Genomic DNA, 17,203 nt, shown 5'->3' on the forward strand with positions numbered 1-17,203 from the left:
GCGGACCCTAGCTTGCGGATGATGGTAACAGCTTGCTATCCTAGAGCAGAAGCGGTCGCCTAGGCCAAAGCGGCGCAGGACTTGTTGTAAGTAAGTCCAATTCACGCGATCGAACGCCTTCTCCGCGTCGATAGCAAGCAACGAGGAGTCCGAGGCTTGAAAATGCGACTTATCGATGAGATGAAGTACCCTTTTGGTGTTGTCGCTGCACTGCCTGTTGGGTACAAAGCCAGATTGGTCGGGTTCCAAAAGCCCAGGAAGGCAAGGGCCAAGGCGCGCGGCAAGAATGCCTGTAAAGAGCTTTAAGTCAAGATTCAATAATGAGATAGGGCGGAAGGCGGAGCAGTGTGTGGGTTTCTTACCGGGTTTTGGCAGCACCACTACTTCTGCGGCCAGCATGTCCGGAGGGATGGCGCCCAGTCCCTCGAAAGAGTTGAAGAGGCAGGTGAGCACTGGGGCCAACTGCCGGCTACAGAGTTTATAAAATCCCGCCGAAAAGCCATCAGGCCCCGGGGATTTGAGTGGACGCAAACGGGATATAGCTGCCAGAACTTCATCCTGGCGGATAGGGGCATCTAGGGCTTCCGCGTTCTCCTTGGAGATTTCGGTGAGGGGTGTCGCGGCCAAGTAGGCCCCGATGTCCTCGGAGGAAGTCTCCTCCTCCCCATACAACGAAGCCTAGTATGAGCGGAACGCCTCGGCCACCTGAGTGTCGTCAGTGAGCACCGCCCCGTTGTCGCCCACAAGACCATTGATCTCAGCACGCTGGGTCTTGGCCTTTAGAGCGCTGGCTAGTAAGCGGCCTGTTCTATTGCCTCCGACATAATAAGTATGTCGAAGACGGAGAGCCGCGAATTCTGCTCTATCTGTGTCTAGGCTAGCTAGCTGGGCCCGCGCTGCCTTTAGTTGCCTCCAAACGCGTGGGGCGCAAGTGCGGCTATGGACCCGTTCCAGCTCCGCCACGCGCGCCGTGAGGTCATCCCTTTTACTCTTGCGGTCTTTGGCCTCGGCTGCTGCTATGGCAATGAGTTCACCTCGAGTGACCGACTTCAGCGCGTCCCAGAGAGCTGTCACGGAGATTCCCGGCGTATCGTTGGTGGCCAAGTAGTCAGTGATGCACTCGCTAATTCGTCTAGTGACGTCTGGCCGTTGCAGTAAAGTTTCGCGGAGGCGCCACAGGTTCCGGGGGGCGGTGGGCCGCGCGAAGGGTGAGTGATAGTTCCACTGCGTCATGGTCAGAGATGGCTGCCGGCACTATGGTGACCTCCTCAAGATTTTTAAGCAGTTCAGAAGAACCTATGAAGTGATTAAGTCTGGCATATGTGGGGTGCACATGCGAGTAAAATGTGAACTGCGATGTGGTTGGGTGTTTGGCCCTCCAGAGGTCTACCAAATCCCTATCTTTTAGCCATTCACGACTATTGGGCGAGAGAGCACCAGTCCCTCCGGAACGGTGTCCCGATCTGTCAGCATGCGCGTCCATAACTATGTTGAGATCCCCGCCCAAGAGTAGGGGTGCGTGTGGGGCTTGAAGCGCCTCCAAGATCGCGCTTTTTAGGAAGGCTTCTTGTCCCGTATTCGGGGCATAAAGGGAGATAATCGTAAGATGTGTGTCACCTATCTGAAATGCATGCACCAAGAGGCGACCCTTGATTTCCCCCACCCTGTTTCCCACCCTTCCCTGGAAACTTCTGGATATTAAAATCGTAACTCCCGCAGTTTTCGTTGGGAGAGAGGAGAAGAGCTGTTGTGGGAAGGCGCGGGAGCGCATTCTATGCCAGTCTTTCTGCAAGAGGTGGGTCTCTTGTAGTAAGCAGATATCCGCCCCAGAATGTTCCAAGTAGGAAATAATAGCCCGTCTCTTAATGGGGATATTCAGCCCCTTCACGTTGAGGGTCAATATCTTAAGGGTAATGTCAGGCATGGTGTATTGGATTTATGGCATATCTCAGAGTAAGCGTCCCGTATGTTACAGAACAATAGCGTAGCAACTCTCAAGCCGTGTCCCTCCCGGCAACCTCGCAGACCCACCTCTAGACCCTGTACGCAAGTGAGTGACAATTCTCGGAATCGGCTCAGCAGTGACGTGTCATCCCCACAAATGATAGAACAGAACTGGCACACTGGTCCCCACCCTCGAATCCCCCCCAGCCCAACCAGCCCCCCCAAAACAACCCATAGCCACCATTGTCTGCATCGTTGCTTATGTAAGCGAAAATCATTGTGAGCGGAGGCCCTATAACTACCCCCACAACCCAAACTCCCCCCTCCCAGCCCCAACTCCCTAGAAATGCATAGTCCCAGTCCTGTTAGTCCACACAGGGCCGTGGTAAGGAATACTGAAGGGGTCATCTCCGACGGCGGTCTCTCAGGTCCCCCCGCCCGACCCACCCGCCACGTGGGCAGAGCAAGTGCAATATGGAATCTCCCCTGTAAAAGTGTCTAACACTCTGGAGAAGAAGTTTCTTTGGCTACCTCCGCCACCGCAGTCTCGCGCTCTCGGGAGATGACAGAGGCATCTGGTTTAAGGCGGTGGGCGGTGATCGTTTGAAACTCACAGTCTGCCAGCCTCCTCTAGATGTTCCTTGTGAGTTTCTAAACACTGGTTCAGTATCGACCTGGTCAAGGCCCAGGAGTGCACAGGTGTCTTTGAGTGACCGCAGCTGATGTAGCCGTCCATTCCACTTGAATATTATCCAAAATGGGTGCCCCCATGAGTAGGGGATCTCTTTCTGCCTTAGGAAGTCAGTCACTTGTTTAAATTCCTTCCTCTTTTGGAGAGTGATGGAGGAGAGATCCTGGTATAGAGCAATGGGGTGGCCTTGGAATTGAAGGGGCTGGGCTGGTCGAGCCTCACGGAGAATTCTCTCGGGGAAATCTGGGAGGAAGGCCAAAATGTCCGGTGGCGGGGCTGGGGCCCGACAAGGCAATCCAACCCTGTGGGCCCTGTTGATGCGAATAGCAAAGTCTGCAGGTTCCCCCAATATGCTCCTGAAGAGGGACTGCAGGTAGCCAGTGATGTCAGTCCCCTCTTCTTTTTGAGGGACCCCCGTACCCGTATGTTATTGCAGCGGGAACGGTTCTCAAGGTCCTCCGCATGGGCCTGGAGGTCAAGTTGCTGGTCAGTGAGGCGCAGGACTTCCTGCTGGAGTTGCCCAATTTTGCTGCTTCTGGTCTGGTCTGCCTCCTCAACGGCAACCACACGCTCCCCAAGGCCCTCCACATCACGCCGGAGCTCTCGGACCTCCCCGGCCACCTCCTGCTTCAAGGATCGGAAGTCCTCCCTGAGTGAGTTAAATAAAGTTTCTAGGAAAGACCTAGTAATTGGTACCTGGTCTTCCGTTGAGGTTGGTGGCGATTTTGTGGTTACCGGGGAGGGGGGTCTTTGCTGGGTTTGGGCTGGGACTTGGCCAGCAGTTCAGGAAACGTTTGGGATCCTCTCTTGCCTCTCTGTGCTGCCATTTTGTGGGCTGCCCCTGTAGTAAACGGATGGCGAGTCCCTGGGGCCCCGGGGGGTGGTGCAGGTCTATAGCGTGTCTCCGGGGGGGGGCAGCCGCGCAGATGTAGGGTACCTCACCCCCTGTGTCTCTTATTTCAAGGTTGTGGACGCCGTCAATCGCCCACAGGCCCGCGAGAAGCGCGGCAAAGTCGGCTCCGCTGCTGCAGTCCCACAGGTCCTAGCTAGGTGGTTGCCAGAGTTGTGTAGCGGGGTTAATGGCCACGGTCTCCAATGCCCCACAGTCTCTACTGCCCCACAGCGAGTAAATCCCAAATGGCACCCCAGGCCCGAGGTGCGATGTCACTCAAGGCTTTTCACAGTCCTACTCAAGGCTTTTCACAGTTCTACACCGGGGGCTCGATCGTGTGCCCCCCGAGCTGCCCAGCGTATCCACCTCCACCCCTAATCTCCTCACCTCTGTCTACGTTGGCTCAAGGAGCGGCTGCACGCGGCAGGCCCGGGTCGCCTGCCCAACGCCGTTTTACCGCCAGACGCGGCCCAGTGTTGCGTGGCTGGAGGGCACCTCGGGACGCGGCGGCGCTTCGTGCGCTGTCAGGCGCGGGTCTCCGCGGAAGCGGGGCAGTGCCGTCCGTTCTCCCAAAGCAGGGTCTCCCCCAGGTCCGTTGGGGTGGGCAGGGTGGCCGCGCAGAGCGCTGCGAGGGTCCGGGTCACAGGCCCGAATCCGGGGCCTCGATTGCACAATTCCCTGCCGCGGTCCACTCGACCCCCAGCTGTACCGCAAAGGCTGCGAAGTGTTGCAGCGGGGGGTTCGCGGTGCAGGAGCCGCAGCGGGGTCTCACCTCTCCAGCCCCGTCCCCCGAGTCGTCCGCCAGCTGGGTTATCTTCGCCTGCACTTGCAGCGGGCGTTAGCTCTTCTGTGTGGCCGCCATTGCGGGCGGCAGTGCAGCGTCTCGCTCCGATCCACTCCTCCACAGGGCGAACAGACCCACGGCACGATTCCGGGGGCCCCTTCAGTCGTCAGGCACCCTTCCCAGCGCTTTTGGCCTCACTTTAGGGGAGATTCGCGCATTAAGTGCGGCAATGGCGGGATCGGGCAGGGAGACTCGGAAACCTGCGTCCGATCAGGCCGCCATCTTGGACAGGCCCTCTGAGCCTTCTTTTTAAACTGCTTTGTATATGTTTCCCCTAGGTGCGCTGCTCCGTACCTTGCCCTATGTATTGGACTCGGCCCTTCCCAGACGTCTTTCCCTTGCTCTCCGTTAGTTTAGGCTGCGCTTGTCTCAGCAGGAGGGGGATTGGGTTTTTTTCAACCTCAGAGTCAGAGTGTGTTACCCGCTACTCTTGTTAGGTTCTGCGCGAAGGTGCCGCCGGAGCGATCGCAGGGAGGTGCCTGTCTCCGGGGTATGCTGCTCAAAATTTTTCTGCTCTCTGCTCTCCAAGTCCTCCCCGCTTGCCTCCTCAGTTGTCCACCAGGTCTTTTCTGTGCTCCAGGAGCGTTGCCCTCACGTCATCGCACTAGCAGCCGCTCTCTCAGGCCAACCGCCGCCCCTTCAGTTAGACGCGGATCGCTGCCGCCATCTTGGATCCGCCCCAGAGCTCTGACCCGCGGGTCTGACTTCTTTGTGTGTTGGCTGTTCTATGCAATTCTGATGGGTTCTCGTGACACCCCAGATGTTCCGACGCTCGTACCTGTTGCTGTCTTTTGATTATTTCGACATATGAGCAGGATTATGATGATTTGTGGCCCTGTACGGCAAGAGCCTCACGCAAGTGTGGCCATCTTGCTCAGAGCCCTCTAGCGCCCCCACCTACTTGGGCATTCATTGATAGCTTGGAGTCTGTGGTTACTCCAAGGTTTCTTACTTCCTTTGATATTTTAGGCGGTGTTCCCAGTTCATAAGGCAACTTGTCGAGCAGGTCATAATGTTTCCAATCTCCACACGTGAGCATTTCCGTTTTGGATGCATTCAATTTGGGATGGTTCCATGTCATCCACCGCTCTGAGACAACTGAAAATTGGTGGGTTTGCAATGTCTTTGGGGCATTGCAGTTGAAGGTGTATTTGCGTGTCAGCTATAGCACATGAGGTGAAATTGATTGATCAGTACTGCTAATGACTTAATGTAGATGCTGAAAAGCATGGGCGAGATAATAGATCCTTGAGGGACTACCCCAGCTCTTGTGAAGTGCGTTTGTACGAGAAAGGTGGGGTATGGGTGACATTAGTTCTGTTGCAAAGGTAGGAGGTAATCCATTCCAGAGCAGTCCCCTCTATGCCATCTTTGTAGAGTCTTTGTATCAGAGTGTCTTGGTCAACCGTATCAAAGGCAGCCGAGAGATCCAAGAGAAGTTGTGCAGCAACCCCTTTGCAGTCAGCTGTGTTCTTCATGGCATCCCAGATGGCAAGGAGGGCAGATTTTTTGCCTCTTCCCGGACAGAATGCCGTTTGGAAGTCTGAAAGTATGGCATTCTCTTCAATGAATTGGGACATCTGGGCGAAAGCTGCTCTTTCTGTCAGTTTGCCCAGGAAAGGTCCATTTGAAATCAGTCTGTAGTTGTCAGGATTCAGCGGGTCCAAGTTTGTTTTCTTCAGTATAATGATTTATTGTATTTATATTCGTCATACAACCTTGAAAAAGCCCCAGGCCTGCGTGCAGCATGAGGGATGACACATGTGGCGGCTGGTCTATCAAGCTTTAAGGCCTGCTCCAAAAATTCAAACCTACTACTTTATAAATTTCACCGACTGGGTCGCCTGTGCCAAGCAGTGTTATATTGTTTAAAGGTGGAATCTGCCAAGGCTTTCTTAACAAACTCTAAAGCCTGTCTCGAAAGGCCTGGGATGCTCCGCTGTTCTCTGTAATCTTTGAAGCTGTGAGCCTGAGGGACCCCTCTCAGGCTAACTGCTGTGAGTTGCCCCAGACATCCATTGACAGGTTTGGACTCTGGGGAAAAGGGTTTGGGTAAACACCCTCTGGCATCTGACCTTGTAGAAGTGTGTTTTATTTTATTTAGAATCCATATTGTCTTGCTCACGTTTTGTGATATTCAGTGATAAGGCCTGAATACTATGAGCAGAAGTAGAATGTTCTTGCATAAACTAACTAGCAGCCCGTCCCGACGTTGTCCGGGTATGAATTGCTGCCAGCCAGTAGTATATTGTTTTGTAGGATTTCGTTTTGATAGCATTTCTTATCTGTGACAGGCCTGTGAAATGCTCCGATTCACAGTGCACTGCTGATGCACTTAAGAGTGCCCGTTCAGTAGTGTGTGAACTCGAGTTTCCCTACTTTATTTTTCCTTGCAATATTATATAGCGCGAACTCGACAACATGGCATGAGCACAATTTACATTACAGAAGAACACATTCATATGTGGTAGGCACGGGGAGACAAAGCGATTTGCCTGGAATCACAGGATGTTGAGCTGATGCCGAGATTGGAACGTAGCTCCCCAGTTCTAAAGTTCGTATTTCTAGAACTTGTGGCGGGAGGTGTGTCTAAAAGTGTATGTCGGTGCTGGCCATCAATCAAAGAGACTTGGGCATTTTTCCAATGGGTGGTGAAAAAATATGAGTATGTTGCTGGAGATGTGGGCCGCCGTGCCACCAATGTACTCACCGGGGGAGGGTAAACCCCCATTATTCCGGAACTTTCTTTCCGCATACCATCACTCCGCATACTTTCATTACGAAAGTACCATGACTCCGCAATGCCATTAAACGCATGGCATTACATTTTATATGCTTTTACCACGCATACATTTACAACGAAATTCGTTGTAAATGCATTATTGGTAAAAGCATGTTTTTTTAAAATGTTTGGATAAGGTAAGTATTGGTATAGGGCTGTGGTTCCCAAACTGTGCGCCGCGGCTCCCCAGTGCGCCGTAATGAGGTGCCAGGGGCGCCGCGCACACTGACCAACCGTCCGTAAATTCCACGGACGTCCCTACGCCTTTTATCTTTAATTGTGGCCATCACAGGGAGCAGCGCTGCTCCCCTGTGAGAGGCCTCATCCCCGCTGCTGGAGCCGCCTCGCACTCCTCCAGGAGCACAGGAGAAGCCCCTCCCGCCCATTGAAATGCTGTATGGGGCTGATTGCCACTTACTGAATGACAATGGGGCAGTCAGGGGTGTTCAAGCTTGTGGCGGGCTCCTCCTGCCTCAGTGTACAGGAGGGCATTCTGTTAGATAAAAAAAGTAAAACGCCCACGCTGCAATGTTAGAGAACACTTCATTTAAAGAAGCCTGTGAAATAAGTTTAAAAGATCAGGTTAACGTTCTTTCACTGTCTCATCATTATTGAACTGAAGTATTTTCAATATTATATTCAACAATGCCATGGTTGCTGCTTTTTTATTTTAAGGAACTAGCAACTATTCGCAAAGCCAATAGTCCTGGCTTGTTGTTGGTGCAATGATACTTGCTGTATTATATATCTGGATGCAATGACAGAAACAACATAACACCAGTCGGGCGCAACACTATGCTAAGCGCAACAACGACAACAACACCACCACCCTACTGGACAACCTCGCTAACCTCGGACTCAAGCAACTGGTGAACACCCCCACCCACCACGCCGGACACACGCTTGACCCAGTCTTCACTTCCAGCAAGCACATCTCCTTCAACCACTCAACCGGACTTCACTGGACAGACCACAGCTGCGTCCACTTCAGCTTCAGAAAGAACACTACTCACCACCTCCCGCAACAGGTTCCCCGCAGGAACTGGAACAAGATCACCACCGCAGCTCACCGCATCACTGAACCAGAACCCTCCCGCCAGATCATCGGACCCCAACCAAGCAGCCCACAACCTCGCACAATGGATCACCAACTGCGCCGACAACCTTGCACCCCTGAAAACCCATCCCAGCAGGCCAGGAAGCAATAAAGCCCGTGGTTCAACAACGACCTCAAGAACTCCAAGAAGAACTGCCGTACCCTCGAGAAAGCCTGGCGAAAGAACCCGAACACAGACAATATGACCGCCCTCAAGCACGCCACTCACAAACACCACCAGCTGATCCACACCACCAAGAAGACAGCTTTCAAGGAATGATTAGACAACAACGCACACAACAGCAAGGAGCTCTTCAGCATCGTCAAAGAGCTCTCCAACCCCAGCGCCGGAAACGACATCACTCCCTCACAAGACCTCTGCGACTCACTCGCCACGTTCTCCCAGAACAAGATCGCAGACCTACACAACAGCTTCGGCGAACAGACCACGCACCTAACAACAGAACCAACGCTCCCCACCACCACCCTCTGTGACTGGACCCCAGTCAACACCGAAGACACCATCCGGACAATGAACACCATCCACTCCGGATCACCAACCGACCCATGCCCTCACCACGTCTTCAACAAAGCAGACTCCGTCATCGCACCCCAACTCCGGGACATCATCAACTGCTCCTTCAACACCGCCACCTTCCCGGAGAGCTGGAAGCAACCCGAACTCAGCGCCCTCCTGAAAAAACCATCGGCAGACCCCACCGACCTCAAGAACTAACGCCCCATCTCGCTGCTCCCGTTTCCCGCCAAAGTCATCGAGAAGACCGTCAACAAACAGCTGGCCGCCTTCCTCGAGACAAACATATCCCTCGACCAATCACAGTCCGGCTTCTGAGCCAATCACAGCATCGAGACCGCCCTCATCGCAGCCACTGACGACATCCGAACCCTGCTCGACAACGGGGAAACAGCGGCCCTCATCCTCCTGGACCTCTCCGCAGCGTTCGATATAGTCTGCCACCGCACCCTAGTTCAACGCCTCAGCAACGTCTGAATCCAAGAGAAGGCACTGGAGTGGATCATCTTGTTCCTCGCATGAAGAACCCAGAGAGTCCGCCTTCCCCAGTTCAGATCTGAGTCCACCGAAGTCATCTGCGGCGTACCACAAGGTTCATCACTCAGCCCCACCCTCTTCAACGTGTACATGAGCCCCCTCGCAGCCATCGCACGCCAACACAGCCTCAACATCATCTCCTACGCCGACGACACCCAGCTGATCCTCTCCCTCACCAACGACCCCGCCACCGCCAGAACTAACCTATACGAAGGGATGAAAGAAGTAGCCGAGTGGATGAAGAACAGCCGCCTGAAACTGAACTCAGACAAGACGGAAGTCCTCATCCTTGGATTTACACCATCTGCCTGGGACGACTCCTGGTGGCCCCCAGCACTAGGCAGCGCACCCAAACCAACGGACCACGCACGCAACCTGGGCTTCATCCTGGACTCCTCCCTGTCGATGACCAGACAAGTCAACGCTGTCTCGTCTTCATGCTTCAACATCCTACGCATGCTCCGAAAGATCTTCAGATGGATCCCTACCGAAACCAGGAAGACGGTCACCCAGGCACTTGTCACCAGCCGACTAGACTACGGAAACACCCTCTACACTGGAACCACAGCAAACTGCAGAAAAGACTCCAACGCATCCAGAACGCCTCCGCACGACTCATCCTGGACATCCACATTCACATCTCCAGACACCTGAGAGACCTGCACTGGCTCCCCGTCAGCAAAAGAATCACGTTCCGCCTCCTCACCCAAGCACACAAAGCCCTCCACGACCTAGGCCCCAGGTACCTCAACAACCGTCTGACCTTCTATACTCCCACCCTCCAACTACGATCGACCAACCACGCCCTTGCCGCCGTCCCACGCATCCGAAGAACCACCATGGGAGGAAGATCCTTCTCCTACCTGGCAGCCAAGACCTGGAACTCCCTCCCCATCCACCTCCACCTCACCCAAGACCACCTCTCCTTCAGGAAGCAACTGAAGACCTGGCTGTTTGAGCAGTAGCGGACCCCCCCCTCCCCCCCCCCCCCCAGCGCCTTGAGACCCTCCGGGTGAATAGCGCGATATACAAATTTCTTGATTGATTGATTTATTGATTGATTAGCCTAGGTGTTTTAATCTGCGCTCTTAATTACATCTAACACCCCCTTTGAAGAGTCCTCCCATTTTTTTTACACCGCTTAAAGCCCTGGAAACAACACCATGTTACAGTAACCTCACATCCTGGCACTGTGCATCATGTGTGACTCATAACTTCTACGTTATCAGTCTGCCTATGTGCAGGGGCATAGTGAACTCTGCCCCACCGCACCCCACCCCTTCTGTAGTTCGTTCCTGATAGGTCTCTTCTGCCGTCAACTTTGCAGACAAAGGCTCAGCTCATAATGTGGAAAGGTGGGTGAGTAAATAAGTGAAGGAATGTCTGAATGGCTGGATGGATTACTGAAAGGATGAATGCATGAATGAAAGGGGGAATGGATAGATAATGAAAGAAAGGATGGATGGATGAGTGAATGAGTGGAAGTATGGATGAGAGAAAAGGTACATAGATGGATGTATGGGTGGAAAGGTAGATGGATGGGTAAAAGTGTGGATGGGTGTGTGAAAGGATGGATGGATGAGTGAAAGGGCAGCTGACGGGAGAGTGAATTGCTGGATGGGTGTGTGAAAGGATGGATGGATGGATGAATGAAAGGGTAGATGATGGGCAAGTGAATGGGTGGATGGATGAATTGATAAGTGAAATGGTGAATGGATGGATGAGTGAAAGGGTGAATGTAAGGATTGATGAGTTAGTGAAAGGGGGTAGATGGACAAAAGGATGGATAGATGAGTGAAGTGAAAGGGTGGATGGATGAGATAACGGATGGCTGGATGAGTGAACGGATGGTTGGATGAGTGAAAGAATGCGTCCCAATTACTTTAAGGAAGATAACAGGAGGCACATACCACCCACCCACCTGTAAAGAAATGGTGGGGAGCCACGGCCAACTGCCGATTAGGTCAAGGGAGCCACAGGTCAAAAAAGTTTGGGAACCACTGGTATAGGGATATATGTTTTGGGGTACTGAGGTATATGTTTTGGGGTGTTTGGGTATTTTAAGGGTTCAGATATAGTTTTGGGTTATGGGGTACAGGGGTAGTTTAAGCGTTTAGGGATAGGTATGGGTTTTGGGGTACAGGGGTATTTTTAGGGTTCAGGGGTAGGTTTGGGGTTTGGGGTACAGGGGTATTTTAAGGGTTCAGGGCTAGGTTTGGGTTTTGGGGTACAGGGGCATTTTTAGGGTTCAGGGCTAGGTTTGGGTTTTGGGGTACAGGGGTATTTTAGGGTTCAGGGGTAGGTTTGGGTTTTGGGGTACAGGGGTATTCTAAGGGTTCGGAGGTAGGTTTGGGTTTTGGGGTACAGGGGTATTTTAGGGTTCAGGGGTATTTTAGGGTTCAGGGGTATATGTTTTGGGGTCTTTGGGTATTTTAAGGGTTCAGATATAGTTTTGGGTGTTGGGGTACAGGGGTATTTTAGGGTTCAGGGGTAGGTTTGGGTTTTCGGGTACAGGGTTATTTTTAGGGTTCAGGGCTAGGTTTGGGTTTTGGGGTACAAGGGTATTTTTAGGGTTCAGGGGTAGGTTTGGGTTTTGGGGTACAGGGGTATTCTAAGGGTTTGGGGGTAGGTTTGGGTTTTGGGGTACAGGGGTATTTTAGGGTTCAGGGGTATTCTAGGGTTCAGGGGTATATGTTTTGGGGTGTTTGGGTATTTTAAGGGTTCAGATATAGTTTTGGGTTTTGGGGTACAGGGGTATTTTAGAGTTCAGGGGTAGGTTTGGGTTTTGGGGTACAGGGTTATTTTTAGGGTTCAGGGCTAGGTTTGGGTTTTGGGGTACAAGGGTATTTTTAGGGTTCAGGGGTAGGTTTGGGTTTTGGGGTACAGGGGTATTCTAAGGGTTCGGGGGTAGGTTTGGGTTTTGGGGTACAGGGGTATTTTAGGGTTCAGGGGTATTTTAGGGGCCAGGGGTAGGTTTGGGTTTTGGGGTACAGTGGTATTTTTAGGGTTCAGGGCTAGGTTTGGGTTTGGGGGTACAGTGGTATTTTTAGGGTTCAGGGGTAGGTTTGGGTTTTGAGGTACAGGGGTATTTATAGGGTTCAGGGCTAGGTTTAGGTTTTGGAGTACAGGGGTATTTTTAGGGTTTAGTGATAGGTTTGGGTTTTGGGGTACAGGGTATATTTATAGGGTTAAGATGGGTTAGTGTTTAAGAGTGTTGGGGTATTTTAAGGAGTAAGAGTGGGTTATGATTATGGGGTGCAGGGGTATTTAAAGGGAGCAGGGTGGGATTAGCACACAATATGAGACATGGCATGAAGGGTGGAACGTACCCCCCGCCCCCAGCGTTTGTCACGCCCACAGCACAACGCAGACACGCCCACAAGGGACTACTTTGGTGGCACGGTTCTTTTACCTTTTAAATGTGTATGGTAGGCGTCTGCATAGCCTATGTCCTTCTGCTGCAACTGCCCTTTCCAACGCTGTATTGGGTGTTGTTGGTGCTGTGGTTCCTGAGATTACCCGCCTCAAAGGTTTGGGCTCTCTCTTTATTATATTATATATTAGTATGGATGTACCCTGCTAAACCCTGGTAACTAGCACAGCTCGTAACACCAGGCTTGCTCAAATACATTACTTGCAACTTGCATTAGATCACTATCCCAGCAACAGCTATGCTTAGCCTACCATATATAGATAGGACTAAGCGTCTGTCCCTGATAGGACAAAATATTTAGCAAAATATGTTGTTGGAAAGTTCCTACAGTGCCAATACTGGGCATCTGGACATCACGCACTCTGCCATATTGTATCACGCAGGTGGCATGTATCATCTTTCATCTCTGACTGGTTATATGGTTGAACATGGTGTAATTCTGTCCTGTCTGAGCAACAGCTCACAATGTATTTGTTCATGACAGTAAAAAAATCACCTTGTTACTGTATTCTGATTGGATGTGTGTTTAACCTGCCTTTTGTGGTTTACATGTGTAAAAGACCCACTAAAACTATGTACTTTGGGTATCTTTCTATTTTAGCTTGGGCCTCCGTGATTCATGTATAAAGCTGCCTATGAAATTTGACTGTGTCTGTGACTCTTTTATTCAGATGCTACAACCTGCGCTGATAAACTCTTAATGATCGAGAAAGGACGGAAACCGTATCCGAGAAACTGGCTCCAGTCTTGCATGAATGCACCCATTTCCAACGCTGTGCGGTCCAGCCTCCAACTGAAGAAGCGTGGGAGCTGGTGATAAAGGCAAGACGAAACCAGGTCCACCTCACACAGGCCCCATCTGTCGATGATCATCTGGAACAGGTCCAGGTGAAGTTTCCACATGCTGGAATCCTTCTAATGGAATGCCTGTCTGCAATCCGATTGACCTTGCCCGGTAAGTACTCCGCCTTGTTGGAGAGTCATTTGTCCTTTCAGAAATGCCAAAATTGTCGAGATCTTCGATTTTGTCCCTCCTAGATGATTTATGTATCTGACTGCGGATACGTTGTTATTTTCCATCTTTATGAGGATGCAGCACAATACTTTGTTGATTGTGAATGAGCATAGTGCGAAGGGCCCTGCAAGCATTTCTAAGCAGTTTATATCTAATCTTTTCCCGTAATCCACCCAAAGGCCGCCAGTGGTAATGTCTCCACAATGAGTACCCCAGCCTAAGCGGCTTCCACCGGATTCTATGACCACACCAGGAACCTGCCCGAAGATAGCTTTTCCATTCCAGGTCATCATGTGATCCATGCAAACACTCACCCCCAGTCACTATTGTGATCCAACCACCATCTCATTTTCATCTGGGCTTCATGCGACAACCGGATTTGGATCAGAGTAAAAGAGACCTCTCCTTCAGATGAAGTGTTCAACTACTCTGAAGAGCTCCATAATGCAATGGGCTGGGAAAAATCACCTGAATGGACAAAACTAAGAGGCCTATAAATCAGGTGAGGTATCAAAGTCAAATGAATTCCTTTGACAAGGTGTGTCTCAATTACTTCCTGAAAACAGTCCATTTTTTGTATGGGAGTTTTAACACCTGTTGGACAGAGTATATCATTAACCCCAGAAAACACATAGATTGTGTTGAAATAAGTTTTGATTTCGGCTCGTTGATGACAAAGCCCAATTCCTGTGAGAGGGACTGTCAAAGACAACTGCTGAACAAGGACAGACGGTTCCTGGTGCAGCAAGAGGATATTGTCCAAATATATAATTAGATGCACTGTTCGAGAATGTAGTAGCTCTACTACCAGACGCATAACCTTAGTGGAACACCAACGAGCGGAAGAGAGCCTGAAAGGGAGAACAAAAGAACATGTACACCGCCTGTCCTGCATGAACTGTAGGAACCAGCGGGAAGAAGGGAATCCTGAAGTATGCATCCTTGAGGTCCAAACTCAATAGCATTAGATGTCTTGTAGTAGGTAGGGCCCCCCCCCCATCTTGAAGTGTCAATAGACAATCCACTGATTCAATTTCCAGAGGCTTATCACCAGGCTCATCTCTTTGTCCTTTTTCTCAACCAGAAAGGAGTAGCTCAAGAAACATTGTTGATGCAGGTGTGAAGGAACTATAGCACCCTTTTCTAGGAGTGACTCTGCTAACTTTGAGATCAAAAGACTGCCTGCTGTTGAAAAATTAATGGGTTTTGGAGTTAGGAACTGGGCAGGTGACCCATAGACATCTATTTGAAACCCAGTGCCAGTCAGAAGCATGCACGCATTTCATGTCACCTCACCCCATTTGTGCAGGAACAACACCACGCGACCTCCCTCCTTTGGTCAGGACGAAGGGATAGTCCTTATCTGAGGATCTTCCTGGGGCATTAGAAGCGCAGCGGAAGCATCCTCTGCCGCCCATCCTCAACCTGTGGTGTGGAAGAAGCCCCTAAACTGCTTTTGATTCTGGAACCGGCAGTTGCATAGGTACTCCTGGGAGTTTACGTGCGGCCGGTAGAATGCCCCTGCCTCTGCCGGTCCCTCAAAATACACGTTTAACGAATCCTTTTTTATTGAGCGTTAGGCTTTTTCTAGCAATGAGAACGGTGTTACAAATGTACCCAACTCCTTTATAAAAGGTTCTCCAAAGAGGCCTCCATCTGCCACTAGACCTGCCTCAGACGTGGCTAATTTCCCGGATTTAGTATACATTTGAATCAGTAGGGACCACAGTCTGTCGGCCGAGAGGGCACAGTTGGTATTTCTGAGGAAACATACTGCTCTCTTGGTCCATCTTAATAGCAGGTAAAGTGATATCATACGTCTAATTTCTTTAACTTCTTCAACCATTTCCAAAATCTCGTCAAAGGCCCCAAGACATCCAAGAATTTATCCTGACATGTCTTCAAATGGCAGTCAGTCCACTTCTTGGGGGTCCTTAATGAACTTTGCATCAGTGGTGGCCATTGTTCCTCTGTTCTCTGGTGTCAGTGCAACTCTTTTCCCCCCTCCCCCTCCCCCTCCCACTCCCCCAGAGACTGATGTGGACATTCTACCCGAAGACAGCCCCTGTCTTCCTTATCCGCCGGTTTATGAATCTTACTACCAACCTACTGGGCCACTTTGTTCCCAGAGCCCTTTTTGCTGATCGTGAATGATGTATATCGTCTGAGTTCAACATGCCTTCTACATGAATCATCCCTTCTACATCTCTGCTATCAGAAGTATCCAACCTGTAGCAGTTGGGACCACTTTCCTGTCTCTATGGTCAACTGGGCCTCGGTTCATTGTCCGAATTCATCCCATCGGAGAAGGATTGGGCCTCCTCCTCCATGGGGGTAAGCCCAAGTGGACAGTTATCATGGGGTTCTATCATCGGTGGAGCTAATCTTTTCATGAACGCCTTTCCCAGCCGTTCATAAGTGTATGAAGGAAGAGAGGACCTCAATTGAGGTATTTTCTTTAGGTTCAGTAGGAGCCCTGTGAGGCTCTTGGAGTGATGAGATTGAAGAGGTTCAAAGGGATGCAAGTTGCCCTAGTCCTCCCCAATATGGAGTGTCACGTTGCACTGTGCCACCAAGGAAATAACTGGCCTGCTCAAAGGCACTAAGGCCTGGGCATATTCCCATTGCAAAGTTACATCCAGTGCATCGACAAGAACCCCAACAAGGGAAAGAGGGAATGCGTCCCCGTTTCTGAAGTAACACAGCGTATCTCCTTTGCCTTTCATTTTTTCAAGCAGCATGTTTCCAATAGATGATTTTTACTACTGTTCTGTGCCGCCTGGCTGCTGTGCACATCACACGCGAGGCACTGTTCTCATAGCCATACGACGACAGCACTGCACTCGCTGCAACACATGCCTACACAACTCACAATGACTGGCCTCCCCGAGATCCAGTGATATCTACACCACCCTGTACATAAGGAGGAAGTTGCTACTCTTACCAGCACATTTCTGCAGGTCCAGCTAAGATTTCATGACTGCATGCACTCCACTGTACACCCGAAGTAGCACTGGTCTCACCATGTCATGTAAAAGGCAAGCCCTAATCTTAAACGGACACACACTGACACACATACTTTGGGGCATGCACTTCGATCACCAGCACATCTAATTAATGATTGCCGGCTATACCACTACCATGCAGACTCTGGAGGGACGGCTTTTAAACAAAAACTACCATGATTAGAAACCTATTCAACTGCTTTCTAAGTGCTTTCCATTGAATGTCTGCCACATCTCCGCGCCTAGCAGCGCTACTCTAAGCACAAAGCTTCCGTGTTAAACAACAGTAGACGTTGTAGCACCCAGTATAATGTGCTGCATTGCTAAATACTTATAATGTCCCAAAGACAAGACCTATTGGCTATGCCAATGCTTGTTGTAGTTTCACATTAGTGGAAGAACTGCAAGAGAGAGGCAGGGGGTAAACGT

The 17,203-nt window shown here is 50.9% G+C and overlaps 1 protein-coding gene across 3 annotated transcripts in view; it reads left to right on the plus strand.

Moving 5' to 3' along the window:
* The window catches only part of ZNF219 (zinc finger protein 219), a 425,855-nt gene that overhangs the window by 91,548 nt on the left and 317,104 nt on the right, over positions 1 to 17,203 (plus strand). The window contains exon 2 of one of the 3 annotated variants that reach the window (XM_086923060.1): positions 13,426 to 13,709. The exons of 1 other annotated variant lie outside the window; for it this stretch is intronic. The gene's annotated coding sequence lies outside the window, so the exon portion shown is untranslated. The remainder of the gene's footprint in view (positions 1 to 13,425; positions 13,710 to 17,203) is intronic. One more of the 3 variants, XM_086923061.1, reaches the window with a different exon arrangement.

The sequence above is a fragment of the Lissotriton vulgaris genome, chromosome 5 (genome assembly GCF_964263255.1).
Source record: "Lissotriton vulgaris chromosome 5, aLisVul1.2, whole genome shotgun sequence".
Classification (NCBI taxonomy): Eukaryota; Metazoa; Chordata; class Amphibia; order Caudata; family Salamandridae; genus Lissotriton; species Lissotriton vulgaris.